The sequence below is a fragment of the Podarcis liolepis genome (assembly GCF_965112155.1).
Source record: "Podarcis liolepis genome assembly, chromosome: 4".
Lineage (NCBI taxonomy): Eukaryota > Metazoa > Chordata > Lepidosauria > Squamata > Lacertidae > Podarcis > Podarcis liolepis.
Window position 1 is genome coordinate 76,235,785 of NC_139558.1, and position 17,202 is coordinate 76,252,986.

The window sequence follows — 17,202 nt, forward strand, 5'->3', positions numbered from 1 at the left end:
GCAAGCAGCTGCTGATGGGAAAATCCAGGTGCTTGAAGGAAGGTTGATTTCAAGTCCCACTATGGTTCATGCACTTCATACAGAGAGCTGCTTTATTCCTAGTCAGCCCAGGGGTCCATCTAGGTCAAGATCGTCTACACTGATTGGCAGAGGCTCTCAAGGATTTCAGATAAGTTTCTCTCTCATGCCTTCCTGTAGAAGATGATGGGGGTCATCATCAACAGTAAATTTATTACTCACCCTTCATCAGCAGGCCTCATGGTGAGTTACAAAAATTAAAAACAGTTTAAATAGTTTGCAATTACAGGAATAGGTTGGCCCCTGAAAACACACCTCTTAAAGACGCACCTCTATGGGATGGTGGCCCCAGTGTGGCCCCAAGGAAGGATGATTCTGAAATGCATTGGGCCTGACGTAAATCTTCCTTCTAGCATTTGAAGCTTCTTCTTTCTTTCCTGCCATGGTGCTTTCCCTGTTCTTTGGTTGTTATGGGGAACATGCAGAATAAATATACACTGAACACTGTACTCCAAGACCATCCATGTGTCCCTGTTTTCCAGGGATATCCCTAATTTAGCTTTTGATTTGATCCCATAATGTCCTCCTTTTCCTTAGGATGGAGGGTATGGAATTATCCAATCCCCGAGCCATCTGAAGGCAATCCTGTATAGGGAAGGGTGTTTATGTTTAATGTTTTGTAATTATTTTTATATGTTGGAAGCTTCCCAGATTGCTGGGGCAACCCAATAAGATGTGTGGGGTATAAATAGTAAAATTATCATTATGGAATGGGAAGTCCCTATTTACATTGGAGAAATGTTGGAGGGTATATGGCCTCCAGCCAAAATCAGGAAGGCTTTAGTAGTATGTAAAGAGTTCACTTCTGTATGAGGTGCATGGTGTGTCCATACCCCTCAACCGTCCTGTTTTAATTGGGACACCCCAGAATTACTAGAGCCAGCCTGGCTTCTGATTGGACCCTGGCACAAGTCAGCTGGCTCACGTCAGAGTGCCAGATGAAAAGACGCTCTCTCTTTTTGGACTCACGCTCTCGTGTGAATCAACTGGCTTCTGCAAGTACTCAAAAAAAGAAGGTCCCGATTTTGATCTGCAGGATATTGGAGGATATACGCAAGCAGTGCTTTTTTCTGGGGGGCAGAGGGGTACACATACCCCTAAACATTTTGTGAATCTAAGTTTGGCTTCATTGAGGGGCAGTATTTCAATATGAGTATGAAAATGAGAGTACCCCAAAACATTTTTTAAAGGAAAAAAGCACTGTATGCAAGCATAGGTGCCAACTTCCCAGGGCCCTGGGTGCTTGGGCACCCACAAAATTCCCCATGAAGGCACCAGGCACCCACAAATTTTGGTGCCAAGGCCATGCACGCTGCATGGCACTCACAACCCTGTGCATCCACCGAAGATGGCACTCCTGTATGCAAGCAGCATTGCATTGGATGGGATTATTCTCTTCTCTTCTCTCACTCAAACAGAGTAAGAGACTTTCCAAGCAGTTCCTATATCTTAGGCTTTATGTACTGACCCTCCTGGGGTAGGGAGGGGGAAAAGTATGATGGGGGAAATTTGATAAGAATCCTTCCATCTTAGCAGGGGAAAAATAAAATGATTTGGAAGGTGGCAACTTAAAAGAGTGCATGGTGGGGAGCGGGGAGGAGACGAGAAGCTGTGATTGCAGACCATAATTACAGGAAGGACAGAATACTGTAACTGTCAGGCATTTGAATTAACATGGGGGTTACATTTTTAATGGCAAAAGTTAGCAAGGTCCTTGATTTTCTTTCAAGAGCACTTAGAAGCTTCTGACAAGAATGAATCCTTCTTATGGAAAGAGGGAGCCGTAACTAGGGGCAGGGGTGATATACAGAGAATGGAGGATATGAATGCAGAGGATATTGAAAAGTAAAAGAAGGCAACAGAGAAATATGAAGGGCGGCAAGATCTAGACTTGCAAATTACAGGGCACTAAATTTGCCTATTACATCAAATATAATTAGCATATATTTTCATCAACAGAGCCCTTGTTCAAGCAGACCAGTCTACTGGAGAAGAGGTTAGAATCTATTTTCGTGTGTGTGTGTGTGTGTGTGTGTGTAGAAAATAGAGTTGCAATAAATTGACTATTTCAAATTCACAGTTGAAATTAGTTCAGATGTTTTGCTACCCACCTATTGTGGACTGGATGAGGTAATCGTTAGGTGGATTCATAGCTGGTTTACTGACCAAACCTCAAGACTGCTCATTAATGGTTTGTCATTATCCTGGAAATAAGTAACAAGTGGGGTGCTGTAGGGTTCTGTCCATTGTTGCTAAACGTCTTTATAAACAACTTGGAGGAAGGAATAGAGGGGATGCTCATCAAATTTGCAGATAACACCTAAGTGGGAGGGGTAGCTAATGCCTCCAAAGACAGAATTGGGATTCAAAATGACCTTAACAGATTGGAGAACTGGGCCAAAACTAACAAAATGAATTTCTATAGGGACCAATGTAAGGTTCTGCAATTAGGCAGGAATAACAGTTGCACAAATGTAAGATGGGGGTTACCTGGCTTGCCAGTAGTACATGTGAAAAGTATCTAGGAACCATAATAGACCACAAGCTTATCATGAGCCAACAGTGTGATGCAGCTGCAAAAAAAGCTAATGCTATTCTAGGTGACATCAACTGAAATATAGTGTCCAGATCAAGGGAAGTAATAGTCCTGTAATGGTCAGACCCCACTTACAGCACTGTGTCCAGCTCTGAGCACCACAATTTAAGAAGGATACAGTGGTACCTCAAGTTACAAACGCCTCAGGTTACAAACACTTCAGGTTACAAACTCCACTAACCTGGAAGAGTTACTTCGAGTTGAGAACTTTGCCCCAGGATGAGAACGGAAATCGTGTGCTGGCGGTGCAGCGGCAGCAACAGGCCCCATTAGTGAAAGCACACCTCTAGTTAAGAACAGTTTCAGGTTTCAGGTTAAGAACGGAACGAATTAAGTTCATAACTAGAGGTACCACTGCATTTACAAGCTGCAATGTGTGCAGAGGAGAGCAACCAAGAAGATCAAGGGTCTGAAAACCAAGTCTTATGAGGAATGACTGAGGGAGTTATGATAGCCATCTTCAACTATCTAAAGGGCTCTCACATGGAAGATGGAGCAATGTTGTTGTTTTCCTGTTCTGGAGTCTAGAACCCGAACCAATAGTTTCGATTTACAAGAAAGGAGATTCTAACTAAACATCAGGAAGAGCTTTCTGACTATAAGAGCTGTTCAACAGTGGAATGAACTCCTTGGAAGGTGGTGGACTCTTCTTCCTTGGAGGTTTTCAAGGCTGTCCTGGATGATTTAGTTAAGATTCCTGCATTGCAGAGAATCCCTTCCAACTCTGGAATTCTATTATTCAACACCACCAATTGTATTATTTATACCCTGCCCTTCTGACTGGGCCTCCCCAGCTAATGTGGGTGGCTTCCAACATAATTTCCACAGCAAATGTCAAACATTAATTTCTTCATGATACAGGGCTGTCTTCTGTTGTCTTTGGAAAGTTGTGCGGTTGATTCTATTACTTTATGAAGTATTACAGGGTATTTAACACAATATCACATTTCATTTCATATGATGCTATATGGTTCTGCGATTCATTGCATTTTACTTTGCAAACCCATTGTATGAGAAGCTGTTCTTCTTCAAAACAGCAGAGTCAAAATAGACAGCCAGCAGCAACTGCCACTTCTCTAGCAACAGTGGAAATTACAGGGACCCAAGACCAATAATCAATAGCACATGCCATTTTTGCAGTAATTTGCTCAAATTCCATTGCTTGTATATTGGCAGCTGGGTGTACCTTACTTTCTCTGGACTGAGCCTTCTGTTCCCAGCATTGAACAAAAAGCACACTGCATTAACCAATAAACAGAACTACCAGTTATTATGTATCCTGTTCCTGCTTTCATAGAATCATAGAATCATAGAGTTGGAAGAGACCACAAGGGCCATTGCGTCCAACCAAGCAGGAAACACCATCAGAGCACTCCTGACATATGGTTGTCAAGCCTCTGCTTAAAGACCTCCAAAGAAGGAGACTCCACCACACTCATTGGCAGCAAATTCCACTGTCGAACAGCTCTTACTGTCAGGAAGTTCTTTCTAATGTTTAGGTGGAATCTTCTTTCTTGTAGTTTGGATCCATTCCTCCATGTCCGCTTCTCTGGAGCATCAGAAAACAACCTTTCTCCCTCCTCTATGCTTTGTACTTAGTATGGCTCAGGATTTCTGCATTCAGCTATTTCACTTAGGTACTCCGTTCGTTAGCTTTGTTTCTCAGTACTTCTGCAGTTTAATACTTGCTATGATGGAATCAAACAATGCTGATAAACTCCAGAAGTTACACATGCAAAAGAATGTAAAATGCCAAGCATTGTCACGGCAGCCCTCCTGTCTAAAGTGATCTTCTATTGCTGGGAATAGTTGAGGATTTCTGTGTCACTATGAGAGCCATTCGAGAATCCTACTGTGTTATAAATCTAATGTAGGTAGCAAAACGCATGCTGGATTTATTACTTTGTGCTCATGTGATAGCAGATGATCTGATAATAGAGAATGCAATATTGAATTGGCAACCTTGTCGTAGTCAGATCACTACCCAGAAAAAGGACCATATGGCAGTTGCCAATACCATCTGTAAAGATGCTGGTGGGGGTAGATGCATTCACCATTATGTCATTGTTTACAGACTGCAAATAGCAACAAGAGCAAATATTAAATATATTTGCTGGATTGGTTTCTGTAGTAGACATGGTACAAATAAGTGAACATTGGCAATTTCACCTCCTTTTCCCATTGCCTTGGAATCGTCTGGCATCCCTAGGGAAGGAAATGGGGGCCTAATGATCTGTTGTGCAGGGACTGAATTAATTAAATAAATAAACACCTCTTTTTTTCTGAAAGCTTGTTGTACACCTTTAGCAAGTGATTTCGAAATGCGAATAATACTGTGGTTTTTAATTTATTTCTAATCTGTATTTGAACTGTTGCAAATGTTATAGTAGGCATGATGCTATTTTATTTTCTGCCTTGATTGTTAGTGAACCGTTTAAATCACTTTTGAGTAGAAATTGCCTTTAAGAAAGGCACTATAAAATGTGTTAGTAAATAAACAAAATAACAGAACCCCAGACTGAAATCCCATTTGCGCAGTTCAAAAGCACAGATTGTGAATGAAGAAAGGCTTGTGCTTTCAATCTGAAACTGCAAATCTGGCAATTTCAAAGTTCACATTGAATATTCATTTCAAAACTCAATGGGGAAAAAAACAAAACAACGAGCATTTTTCGTCTCCTCTGGGGCATCTTGTTACATAATTTCCATTTTAAATGATATAAAATACTGCTAATAACTAGCTCAATACTTGAAAATTAAGAAACACTTGTTCTAGTTAATGTGTTGGAACAGTTTGTGCACACGGACAGACGTACATACCCCAAAACCCTCTCCCCTAGGAGCTAATTATTATGCAAAAATTACTCTTAATTAGGACTTGAATATATTAGGCCATTTGGGTGCCAAAAAGAGAAGTAAAAGAAAGAAATAGAGAGCTGAACATATGATACACTTATGCTTCCTGAGTTCTTAGGGTAACTAGATTCCAAAATGCCATTAGGAGATGAAAAGGTCATCCCTGTAGAGAGGTAATTGGCATCACACACTAGTAACTGATTAAAGCAACTTTTCCTTGGGAAGGGCTCTAAAACTGGGTCTTTCACCACAGACTATTTGGTGCGGACAGAGCCCTCTTTTCAGGGCAATAAGGGGAAGAAGGCACCCTTGGCTTCTATTGAAACAGATGCACCAACCTAATGAGGACACCTCAAATTTCACATCTTAAGGCAATATTAAAGCCATAGAGGACACTTTTACCCCCTGCAAGTTGCTTTCTGCTCAAACATGTGATTATTCTGGTAGTTCCCCTAGGAGCTGCAGCAGCATTTCATTAGCCAGCACTGGATATTTTTAATGAGTCTTTAATGCCTGAAGAAAAAGGCTGTGAGGATGAAAAAGAAAAAAGCTACTTATCTTCCCCTACGCCTCACCCAAACAACAATGAGCAGAACAATGAAATGAAAGGGTTCCCTGTAAAATGCTGTTTTGTGTCTGGAAGAAGACCCTCTATAAAGTGCCACTTTCATTATATGGAAGGAAAATGTGGAGTGAGGTGGATGAATCCCTCTGAGGGAGCACTGGTCTTCTCTTCAAGCAAGAGGACCATTTCTACTCTGTATTCTCAGAGATCAGGACGTAAGAGTGCAATGATTTTAGGCTTGCCTCTTTTCTCTTTTGCACCCTGTAAAAGCGGTTTAATGGTGAGGTGTTCATTGCATCTGGAAAAGGCCTTGGAGGAAATTTGGGCTTGCCAAAGGCAAACCGGGATCAGTATGAGGTGGTACAAATGCTTTGTGGTGAATTGGAGAGCCATACGCCAAAATAAAATAGACTAATGCTCAAAGTAATCTTTGCAAGTTTTCCATATAAGGACTAATGTCAGGGTGGTGTGCAAAAGCAGATCAAGCAGCAGAGAGGGGAGGAGGCAGAAGTGGGGACTTCTGTGGGGACTGGCAAGGCAGACTGGAAATTGTTTTACTCATAAAGCAAGTATCTTTTAGTTCTCTCCTCCTGCCACAAAGCATCAACCTTAAAGGTGGCTGACACAAAAGTCCCCTAATCATATTTGTCTGAAATTCAGTAGCTTTCTTTCAAAGGGGCACCTCCCACTTGTCTACAATATTCAAATCAACTGTCCAAACAACACTTGGGAGATTATGTGATTCGGGTTTTCCCCCAACCTACCCCTGAAACTGTAAAGGTGGTCCTTTAAGAAAAACCACTGTGACCGTCCTTCGGCAATTTGGCAGGATTTGTGCCTGCAGATGGGACAACCCACTCCACCAAGTCTCTGGGCCTTCAACCAGCCAGTAACATTACATCTATAGGAGAAGAATGCCCTCCAAGTTGCATTGATGGGCTGACAGCTGTCAGCTAACCAAATAATGTATGAACTGCTGACTCCAGGCCTATATAGCCTTTCCTAATAGTAAAGGTAAAGGTAAAGGTAAAGGTAAAGGGACCCCTGACTGTTAGGTCCAGTCGCAGATGACTCTGGGGTTGCTGCACTCATCTCGCTTTACTGGCCAAGGGAGCCGGCGTACAACTTCCGGATCATGTGGCCAGCATGACTAAGCCGCTTCTGGCGAACCAGAGCAGCACACGGAAACGCTGTTTACCTTCCTACCTATTTATCTACTTGCACTTTGACATGCTTTCGAACTGCTAGGTTGGCAGAAACAGGGATCGAGGAACGGGAGCTCACCCCATCGTGGGGAATCAAACTGCTGACCTTCTGATCAGCAAGCCCTAGGCCCTGTGGTTTAGACCACAGTGCCACCCATGTCCCATTCCTGATAGACTAATAACTTGTTGAATCAACTGACAATGCAAAAACTCTCTGGCTTTGTCTTGTCCATTCCTCACCTCAGACCAGCCATGCCCTCCCTCTCTAAACTTCTCTAAACCTCACTTTGTCTTATCAGCCTAATATCTGACCTCTAGCCTGTCCATGATCAGACCCGATATTTCTCATCAAGGCTGTTGCTTGCTCTGGAGTTGATCTGGCAACATAGAGAATAACAGCAGGGCCTAGATTTATTTTAGGCTACATCAACTGAGGGTCGTGGGTGGCGCTGTGGGATAAACCACAGAGCCTAGGACTTGCCGATCAGATGGTCTGCGGTTCGAATCCCTGCGACGGGGTGAGCTTCCATTGCTCGGTCCCTGCTCCTGCCAACCTAGCAGTTTGAAAGCATGTCAAAGTGCAAGAAGCGGCTTGGTTCGCCAGAAGCGGCTTGGTCATGCTGGCCACATGACCCGGGAACTGTCTGCGGACAAACACTGGCTCCCTCAGCCTATAGAGAGAGATGAGCACCGCAACCCCAGAGTCGGTCACGACTGGACCTAATGGTCAGGGGTCCCTTTACCTTTACATCAACTGAAGTATACTATCCAGATCAAGGGAAGTAATGGTACTGCTCTAATCTGGCTTGTTCAGACTCCACCAGTTCTGGGCACAGCAATTTAAGAAAGTTATTTACAAGTGGCAATGTGTGCAGAGGAGGGTGACCAAAAAGATCAAGGGTCTGGAAACCAAGTCTTATGAGGAACGGCTGAGGGAGTTGGGTATGTTTAATCTGGATAAGAGAAAACTGAGAGGTGATATGATAGCCATTTTCAAATACCTAGAGGGCTATCATTTGAAATATGGAGCAATATTGTTTTCCCCTCCTGTCCCAGAGGGGAACCAATGCCTTCAAGTTACAAGAAATGAGATTCCACTAAACCTCAGGAAAAACTTTCTGATGGTAAGAGCTGGTTAACAGTGAAATGGGCTCCTCCAGAATGCTGTGTGCTCTCCTCCCTTGAAGGAGTGGTTGGGGGGCCATCTGTCATGGATGCTTCAGTTGAGATTCCTACATAGCAGGGGGTTGGGTTAGATTGCCCTTGGGGTCCCTTCCAACTCTACAATTCTATGATTCTGTGAAGTATTGCAGAGTAATTAAAGCAATATATTTTGCCCAAGGAAAATAACACCCACATTTCATTTCATTCAATTTTGCAAACCCATTGTATCACAGGCTGTTCTTCAAAACAGCAGAGTTAAAATAGACACCAAGCAACAACTGCCACTTCTCTAGCAACAGTGGAAATGACAGGGACCCAAGACCAATAATAAATAGCACATGCCATTTTTGCAGTAATTTGCTCAATTTCCATTGCTTGTAATGGCAGCTGGGTGTACCTTACTTTCTCTGGACTAAGCTTTCTGTTCTTAGCATTGAACAAAAAGCACACTGTATTAACCAATAAACAGAAGTACAAATTATTATTTATCCAGTTCTTGCTTTGTACTTAGTATGGTTCAGGATTTCTGCATTCAGCCATTTCACTTAGGTATTTCATTAGGTAAACTCACCCTCATTGGTGGGCAGTGTTGAGGCCAGGCCCCAACCTCACAAGTGATCCGGTAAATAGCAGGCCAGATCGCTTGACTGCTGGCTATTGGCCGATGCCAGCAGCCCTTGGATGAATTTCCCCCTGTTAGTGGCACCAACCAGCCAATGGGAACGCTTGGGCCTGATCCCAGAGGTTGTTAAATTGCGGCCTGCCCGGCAGTCTTTCCTGCCCATTTTTGTCAGATCACCCTCTGTTAATCTGTTTGCTTTTACTTGTGCTTTGACCTTTCTATGGACAAAGTTGGCCACCATATTTGGGGCCGGGCAGGAATTCTTCCATGTGGCAAATTTGCACTGGCCATCTGCTTTTTGCCTACCTCACAGCAATCATCACACTTTTCTAAGAAAATTAGGCATTGGGTAAGCCTATTAGGCACTGGTGAAGGGCAGGTTGTAGCCTCTGCCTGCTTACCAAAAAAACAGGTTACATAATTCAGGGGCATAGGCTAACAGTACCAGGGGCTGAAGTATTAAGTTGATGGAATAAAGTTTATCCACCACAGATAATTTCACATCCACTACTGCTAGGCAAATTATAGTGATCATAGGCAAAAAGAACGTGCAAATTAGCTCCATCCTTCTTGCTCATCCCTCTTCTTAATGTGGCTCTCAGGACTTGAAAAAGTTGGCAACCTTTGCACAGGATTAATGCATTCCCTTTGCAAAGCTACAATGATGAGAAAAAAAATATATTGTTGCTTAAACCCTAGCTTTAAACAAAATGTTGCCATCACAAACTTTCGAAAGTTATTGCTTTTTAAGCTCAGCAATAAAATATGAACTAGTTGTCAGAAACCTAAGCTTTTTTAAAATAATAATAATATGTAATTTCCATTCTTGCATCAAAATAATGTCTAAAATGTACGCTGATTATTAAGGTAACAATTTTCCTACTGAAAGGAATGCAAGTGGATATGCTTTAGGTTATGTTAGCACTTACTAATGTAAGAAATTTCTCAAATTTTGTACAAAAATAGCAAGTGATCACCAATTACATTAAACGTGTTTGTTTTATCTAATAGCTTCTCCCCTTTTCCTTATAACATTTGCCTTTTAGAAATATGAGACTACATCTGTCTGAGAAATAGACAAATAATGAAAGCACAGGTGTTAAGAATACGGGCACATAATAGTCTCTGTAGTATCCCTTGTGAAAGGTAGCCAGTCCTGTAGCCAGTTTAATTGGCATAAAAATTCTCCACCCCTTCCGTTTTTTAATGAATTAATTATCCAAAGACTTCTAGAAAATGCATAATACTATTTATTGAACATGCATTCTGATCTGTTTGGAGGTGCATAGTTAGGCAAATATGAGCATTAATCCTGATTTGCTTAGAGATTGTTTATAGGTCTTCCTGATAATCATTAATCAATTCCACACTTTTCAGTGTATTTACCCATCACTTTCCTACCCGCAAAAAGCCTGCCCCCCCCATCCTCGCAAGTGTAACTGTCGTACAAGGGCAACAGAAGACTTTAGTCTGCTTTACTTGTGTAAACCTCAATTTCTGACATGCACTTGTCCCTTCCAACTGATTCATAGACCTGAAACTATGCAAAACAATGACAGTTTGGAGGCACCCTTTGATACAACAATGAAATCAGGATCAATATGACAACCAACAAATGAACTGTTGTGAAATCCAGCAACACAATAGTCTTAACTAAATGGAAGAAAATGCAAAAAGAGGAGTGATCTGGTGGGGTCTCTGGTGGGTATGATAGAAGGACTGAATAACTGTCTTTTTGCCAATGATGAATCTGACCATTCATTGATGCCATCATCTGAACTTTGCTCTGGTGCTCCCACCTTTGAAAATGAGATGGAAAGCGACCAGAGATAAAGGCTTTCTCTGTGATAGCAAACCAGGTATTGAATACCCACCCCTTCTATCTTTTAGTTTAGGGGTTGCAAAACTGCAGACCAGCAGTGGCCCATGAACTTCATTCAGGTGGTTCAGATACAATTAAAAATCACACAGTACCTATCATAGCACCTTATAGTAGCTGCAACAGAAAAATCATTAAGTTGTCCCCAAATACCATCAGCAATCCTCAAGCGGTCTGGGGTGGGGCATTTAGGGACCACTGCTTTAGGTGTGAAAATGAAACCTAACTTTGGGAATGTGGCATAATTAGCACAAAATTGTTGTGCCACTTCTGTACAACATGATGCCATAAGTCATGATTTGTCCTTCTCTGATTGGCTGTTACACGGTGTAAGAAGGTGGACTTCATATATCTGATTCTTCTTACATAAATGTTGTATATTTGCAGATCCAAATACGTTTCTTTGGCAAAGAGTGAAATCATTCTGAGTATTAAGACAAGCAGCACATGAGCACACATAAAGAAATATGAGATATGACTGTGGCGGTTTAGTCATGCCAACCACGTAGGCAGTGCAGGAATAGAAAATAGAAATCAACTTGTAATAAATCTTGGTTTTAATTACAAACGTATTACAATTTCTGGATCAGAGACAGGCCTTGTCATACACGCTGGAATTATGAATAGCATAGATTTCTCCTCTGGACCAAAAAATTATGAGTTCCAGGAGCATCACCATTTAGGATGGAAAGACAAATAGAAGTGCTTTAAATATATAAAACAACATGGGCATTGCCATGAAAAGGCTCTGGTCAGCATCCAGCAGATCTCCCTTTGTGAAAGGAAACAAAGTAAAGCCTCCATCATATGACCTGAGAGCAGGCAAGCTCTTGGGTACCAGGAGAGGCCAACTGAGGGGTGACCACTCAGCACTGGCATTGCTGCGTCTTACCAGGTGGGAGAAGGGAAGGGACAAGGTCACAGGAAGGTCGGTGCTGTGTGAATGCACCAGAGGAGCAAATCTGGCATTCCCAGCAGTGCATCTGCACAGCACTGAGCTTCCCACTGCCTCACCACGTCCCCTTCCAGTAAACTGCAGCAATGGTGGTGCTGGGAGGCCAAATAAGCACTGCTGCCTCTCCCCACTGGCCACTAGTGTTAAGTACACAAGAAAGGTTAAGCCCCCCCTCTCCCCTGAGTGCCTCACAATGTCATGGACATCTAACTTCCTCTTTCCCTTCCTTCTGCTTCCTTGAAGGGTGCATGGTCTTCTGCTACAGCATCCATTTCCAGATTAACAGCATACAGCCACCTCCCATGGCAAACCTACACCATCATTTATTGTGTTGGTGGGGTCACACTAGTGCTACCTGGCAGTGGCGTAGCGTGGGTTGTCAGCACCCGGGGCAAGGCAACTAATTTGCGCCCCCTAACCCGTGGATTTGCGCCCCCTAACCCTAACCCCCAGATGTTGCGCCTGGTGTGGCCGGCCCCCCTGCACCCCCCACGCGACGCCACTGCTACCTGGTAAAACTTTGTGAGAGTTTTACAGATAAAAAAGCAAGCGTGAGTGCTGAATTTATCATCTTGAGAGCCCCTCAAAGACTCAAAAGTTAAGATTTTGCTGTATGAAGATGAACCGGACATGCTACTATCATCTTTATAAAGACACTTGAAACTGCTGGATAGAGTTTGGAAATATGTCACTTAAATATGGCAAAGAGAGAACAAACATGCTTGATTTTCAATAAAAAAAGTTTGATATTCAACTTAGAGTACAATTCTAGTCAACTATCTATAATTTAAGGTATTTTCCACCACTCTTTCTTTTATTATAAAAGAAATAGAGACAGAAAATACCTTGAATTATACATACTTGAGCTTCATCATTAATGCATCAACATCAGTCCTGCTATCAGAGTCTACGAGCAGAAAGCTTTTTCAAGATTTTTATGCTTTTCAAGCTTTTATAAACAAACTGCAGGGATTGAACCTCGGCAGCCTCACTGTGAAACCAGCATCTCCTTCCCACCCTTGCTTCATTGGAGTCTGGCTAGCAATGGTTTATTAATTTCTATTTATTGATTAAGATATTTGTTTTCTGCCTTTTCATCTAACTGAGGCCCCCAAGGTAGCTTACAAGCACCATTTAAAACAATCAAACAAAGGGCTGAAATCATGAACAAAATAGGCCCAAAACTTATCACAATATATTCTAGTTTGATTGTGAGTTGCAAAAAATGTTTAGTCAGCTTGTTCCATTGGACAGATTTTATATTTAGGAAGTGTATCTTTATATTAAAATTTCAGGAGGATGGCTTTACACTTCTCCTTTTCCTATTCACTGACCATTTCCCCTCTTCTTGAGCCAACATAGTTTGTATAACTTTTTTAAAAAATGTTGTTGTTTTTAGCTCCTAGGCTTACCTGGGTATTGGTGGAGCCATTTTGTTCCACTTCAAAAAGATTTAGCAAAGCCAGGAATGAATTCATTCAACTTTAACAAAACTCTGAGGTAAGGCATTCTTATTCTTATTATTCTTATTATTATTAGAATTTATATACCACACTATACCCGGAGGTCTCAGGGTGGTTCACATAAAAGATCACACTATATAAAATTAGAGTAGACAAGCAGCACGCCAAAACTTTGACATGTTGCACCTTGTAAGGATGAAAATCTCCAGCATTAAGCAAGGTCAGTGATGTCACTCACCATTTCTTATTATGGAGACATCACTTTGCATGCTGTTTCCAGGATGGATCCAAGGTTGGGGAAGCTGTTGCCTTCCAAGTGTTCCTGGGCTCCAACTTCCATCTCCTTCAATTAACGTTGCCAGTGGGCAGGGATGATAGAGGCTGTAGTCCAACAACATCTGGAGGGCCACAAATTCCTCACCCTTGATCTGGATCTAGCCAGAATATATTGGGTTCTGGGCCCTTTATAGAAATTATCAAGTCCCCTACTAGAACCTAGGTTTCTGTCTTTTGCTTCTGTCTTTTGACTAATCATGTCTATTTCCTTCAAGACATCTGTTTCTTGCATGTTTGTATACTCTTCTCCTTGAAGTATTGACCTTCTGTTATGCAGAGTGCTACGCTGTTGCTCATCATTGTTAGGGATTCCTACTAATACTTCCTTATTTATACTAAATTTGGTGATGAGCTATTGCTTATCTTTTTTCTTATAGCAAGTGCTTTTATTCCTGGGGGGGACACATACTCCTAATCAATTTGTGAATCTAAGTTTGGCCTCATTGAGGGACAGAATTTCAATATGAGTAGGAAAATGAGAGTGCCCCTAAACATTTTTTTTAGAAAAAAAGCACTGCTTATAGCCATTACTCTTAGTGCCAGGCTACTGTTGGGAAGAAGTTCAATGTAACCTGAATACCAGACAAACCATTTCACTGTATTTAGAGTCTTAAATACTGGGAATCATTGAGTAATTTTGCATGCAACAGTAATGTGTCCTGTAGCATGGGTAGTCTTCAACCGGTAAGAATTTTTAATTATGTTTTAACTCAAATCCTCCTGTCTTCTAATCACATATTAACTGCATCAGTTCTTTCCTTTGCTATGGATAAGCCACAAACATAAAAAAAACTGTCGTGCTTTTCTGTAAAACAAAGTATTGAACTTAGCAAGGGCAATAGCATTTGTCAAACGGAGGTCTCTGAATTTTCAAGTGTTGATTCATGCATGTAGCTTGCATACCTACTATAGAGATATGGATCCTTTATAATCCAGTATTCTGTGTTGCATATTTTTGATGCTTTACATGAAAGCAATGCAAGCAATGTGGATGCTGAAAATATAAATAATTTAATTCTTTGTAGAGAAAACCATTCATCCAGAAATCATATATTTTACAAAGCTTTGTAATTATAAAGAAGCATAAATGGGTGGCTTAGAGGAGAGTTAAGGGTATTTGTGTTTTAGCTATAAAGTGTCATTGGAAAGTTTTAATGTCTTTCTTAACCTTGGTTGTGGTTTCCTAGCTTTTTGAATTGTATTTACTTATTTGCTAATCATTTGCTTACTCTTCCAAGCACTTTCACCCTTGCAATAATGATGAATACTCTTAACCTCAACTTCACCTTCTTACAGAAGTGGGCTTTTTTTTTTACTCCCACTAAACATTGATATTATTTCAGTGTGATTTATTCAATGTGATTTATTAAGCACAGATTGAAATAAAGCACATGCAGTACCCTGGATGCCACAAGGGGTGTAAATGTTGGATTGAAGTAATGAAACTTGCATACTTTCAGCACAGATTCAATCAGCATCTTCTACACAAAATCCAAGATTACAATTGACAAAACAGCCACTTTCCTAGTGATGACAGCTTTGAGTATATATAGTCTCTATTCTGCACCAGATCATAAGTAAACAAGAACAAGTGTCTAAGTAAGTCCCTACTATTCTTTCGTTGCTGCAGAAACCTCTGTCATTCTCCACTGTGGCTAGATGCTATGTGTGGTATACAAATGCCACTATTAGCTTTAGAGAGATATAAGTAAACTCCAGCGATTTGGGTGAGATGTGTCATTTTATATAGAAGCACTTACAAAGACATCATCTTAAAGTGTTCTCCAGAGTTAAATAAGACAGCCAGAGTGTTAAACAACCAATGAATGCAGGGGATGGCAGATACTAAGCTGTGTTAACAGGGGGAAACTAAAATGAATTTCTCCCCTTTCAGATTATATTCAAAATGAAAATGGGAACAAATAATTAAGAGCCAATAATAAGAAAAATTAGACCACACCCTCACCTTACAAGCACCTTTCACCTTTCAATGTGTGTTACTGAGCATAGAGCGTTGGCGGTCAAGTCTTAATTTTGATGTTGAAATGGGTGTTCAGCAGGGGAGAAGGGGGAGAATGTATATGTAACAGGGCAGAAGTCATCAAAGAGTTATGAAATCCAGACCCCACAAGTGTCCCGATCCCAGTTTTTTGCATGAGAACATGGTAGCCATTTTGGGACTGAACAACTCCCTGGTGATGTTTTAAGCCCAATGTGTAACAACGTGTGAGCAATGCTTTGTGTCCAAAACTTAGACCTAGACAAAGGAGATCCAATTTTCACATGATTTCCGTACATTCCAACATGTTGAGTCCTCAAACCAGGATGTACATCTTTCCATCTGTACTCCCACATGAGTCACATGACCTGTATGAGATCACAGAGCCCAAAATATGTGCTTTTTGGGGAAGGCGTGCTCTCATGGCACCCAAACGTGTGTTTTGGGGTGCCACACAAAAGTGTTTTTTTCAGGGTAAGATCATGGTGCAAAAGCATGGTGCCCAAAATGGCCGTTGTGCTTTCATAAAAGCTTTAGTTTATGTTGCCCTTGAACTTCAGGGCTGGAAAGAAGCAAGTTTTGGCTTCATCTGTCAGCCAGAGAACTAAGGGCTAGTGTGTGTGTGTGTGTGTGTGTGTGTGTGTGTGTTTTGGGGGTGGGGTTATCATTCTGTTCAAACCATTCAATTGAAACGCAGGGTCTAGTCTTCTAAAGAAATAAGTGAATATGAATGATGGGTTGACCATCATATTAACCAGTTTTGTGGAAGAGGTGGGAGACCAGCTCAAAGCCCTATGTTACCACATCAAGCAGTCATGTCTTTCCCCAAAGGAGTCAGGGTTATGGTTTGTTTAGGGTGCTGAGAGGTCCCATTCTCCCTCACACAGCTGCAAATCTCAGGGTTCTCTCTGAAGAGGGATTGATTGTTAAACGACTCTGGGAGTTGTAGCTCAGGAAGGGAAATAGAAGTCTCCAAAAACTCTTAGCATCCAACATAAAAATGTTCATGTCATTCCAAATTCTTCAACTGCAAGAATTTGTTCCAAATTTTATGAACTATTTAAGTTCTTTTTGAGGCTAAAATGCTTAGAATGGGCTTTTAAAAAAAGTTTTTTCACAAGTGTTTGGTGGCTCTCTGTGTCTTTCTGTCATCCCAATAAAATCACATTATATTACAAAATCCTAAACTAAGTTTTCACAGGCGGCTGTTTGCTGTTGTTTTCTAATCCATGTAGAGTGCTTAAATACGCTACTGCTAAGTGCATTTGAAGACTCTGACATTGACGCAAGAATGAAGCTATTTTCAAGGGCAAAAAGAGTGAAATTGTAAAGGAATTATAATTGTTTCAAAACCTAAGTATAATTCTCCGATACTGTAACCAGTGGAGACGATAACAGTTGTGGGATTTACTCTGCCACCACCACCTGTCACTTGCAATTGCTTCCCATTCTCCAAATGCAAGGTGTCAGGCTACTGTGCTACC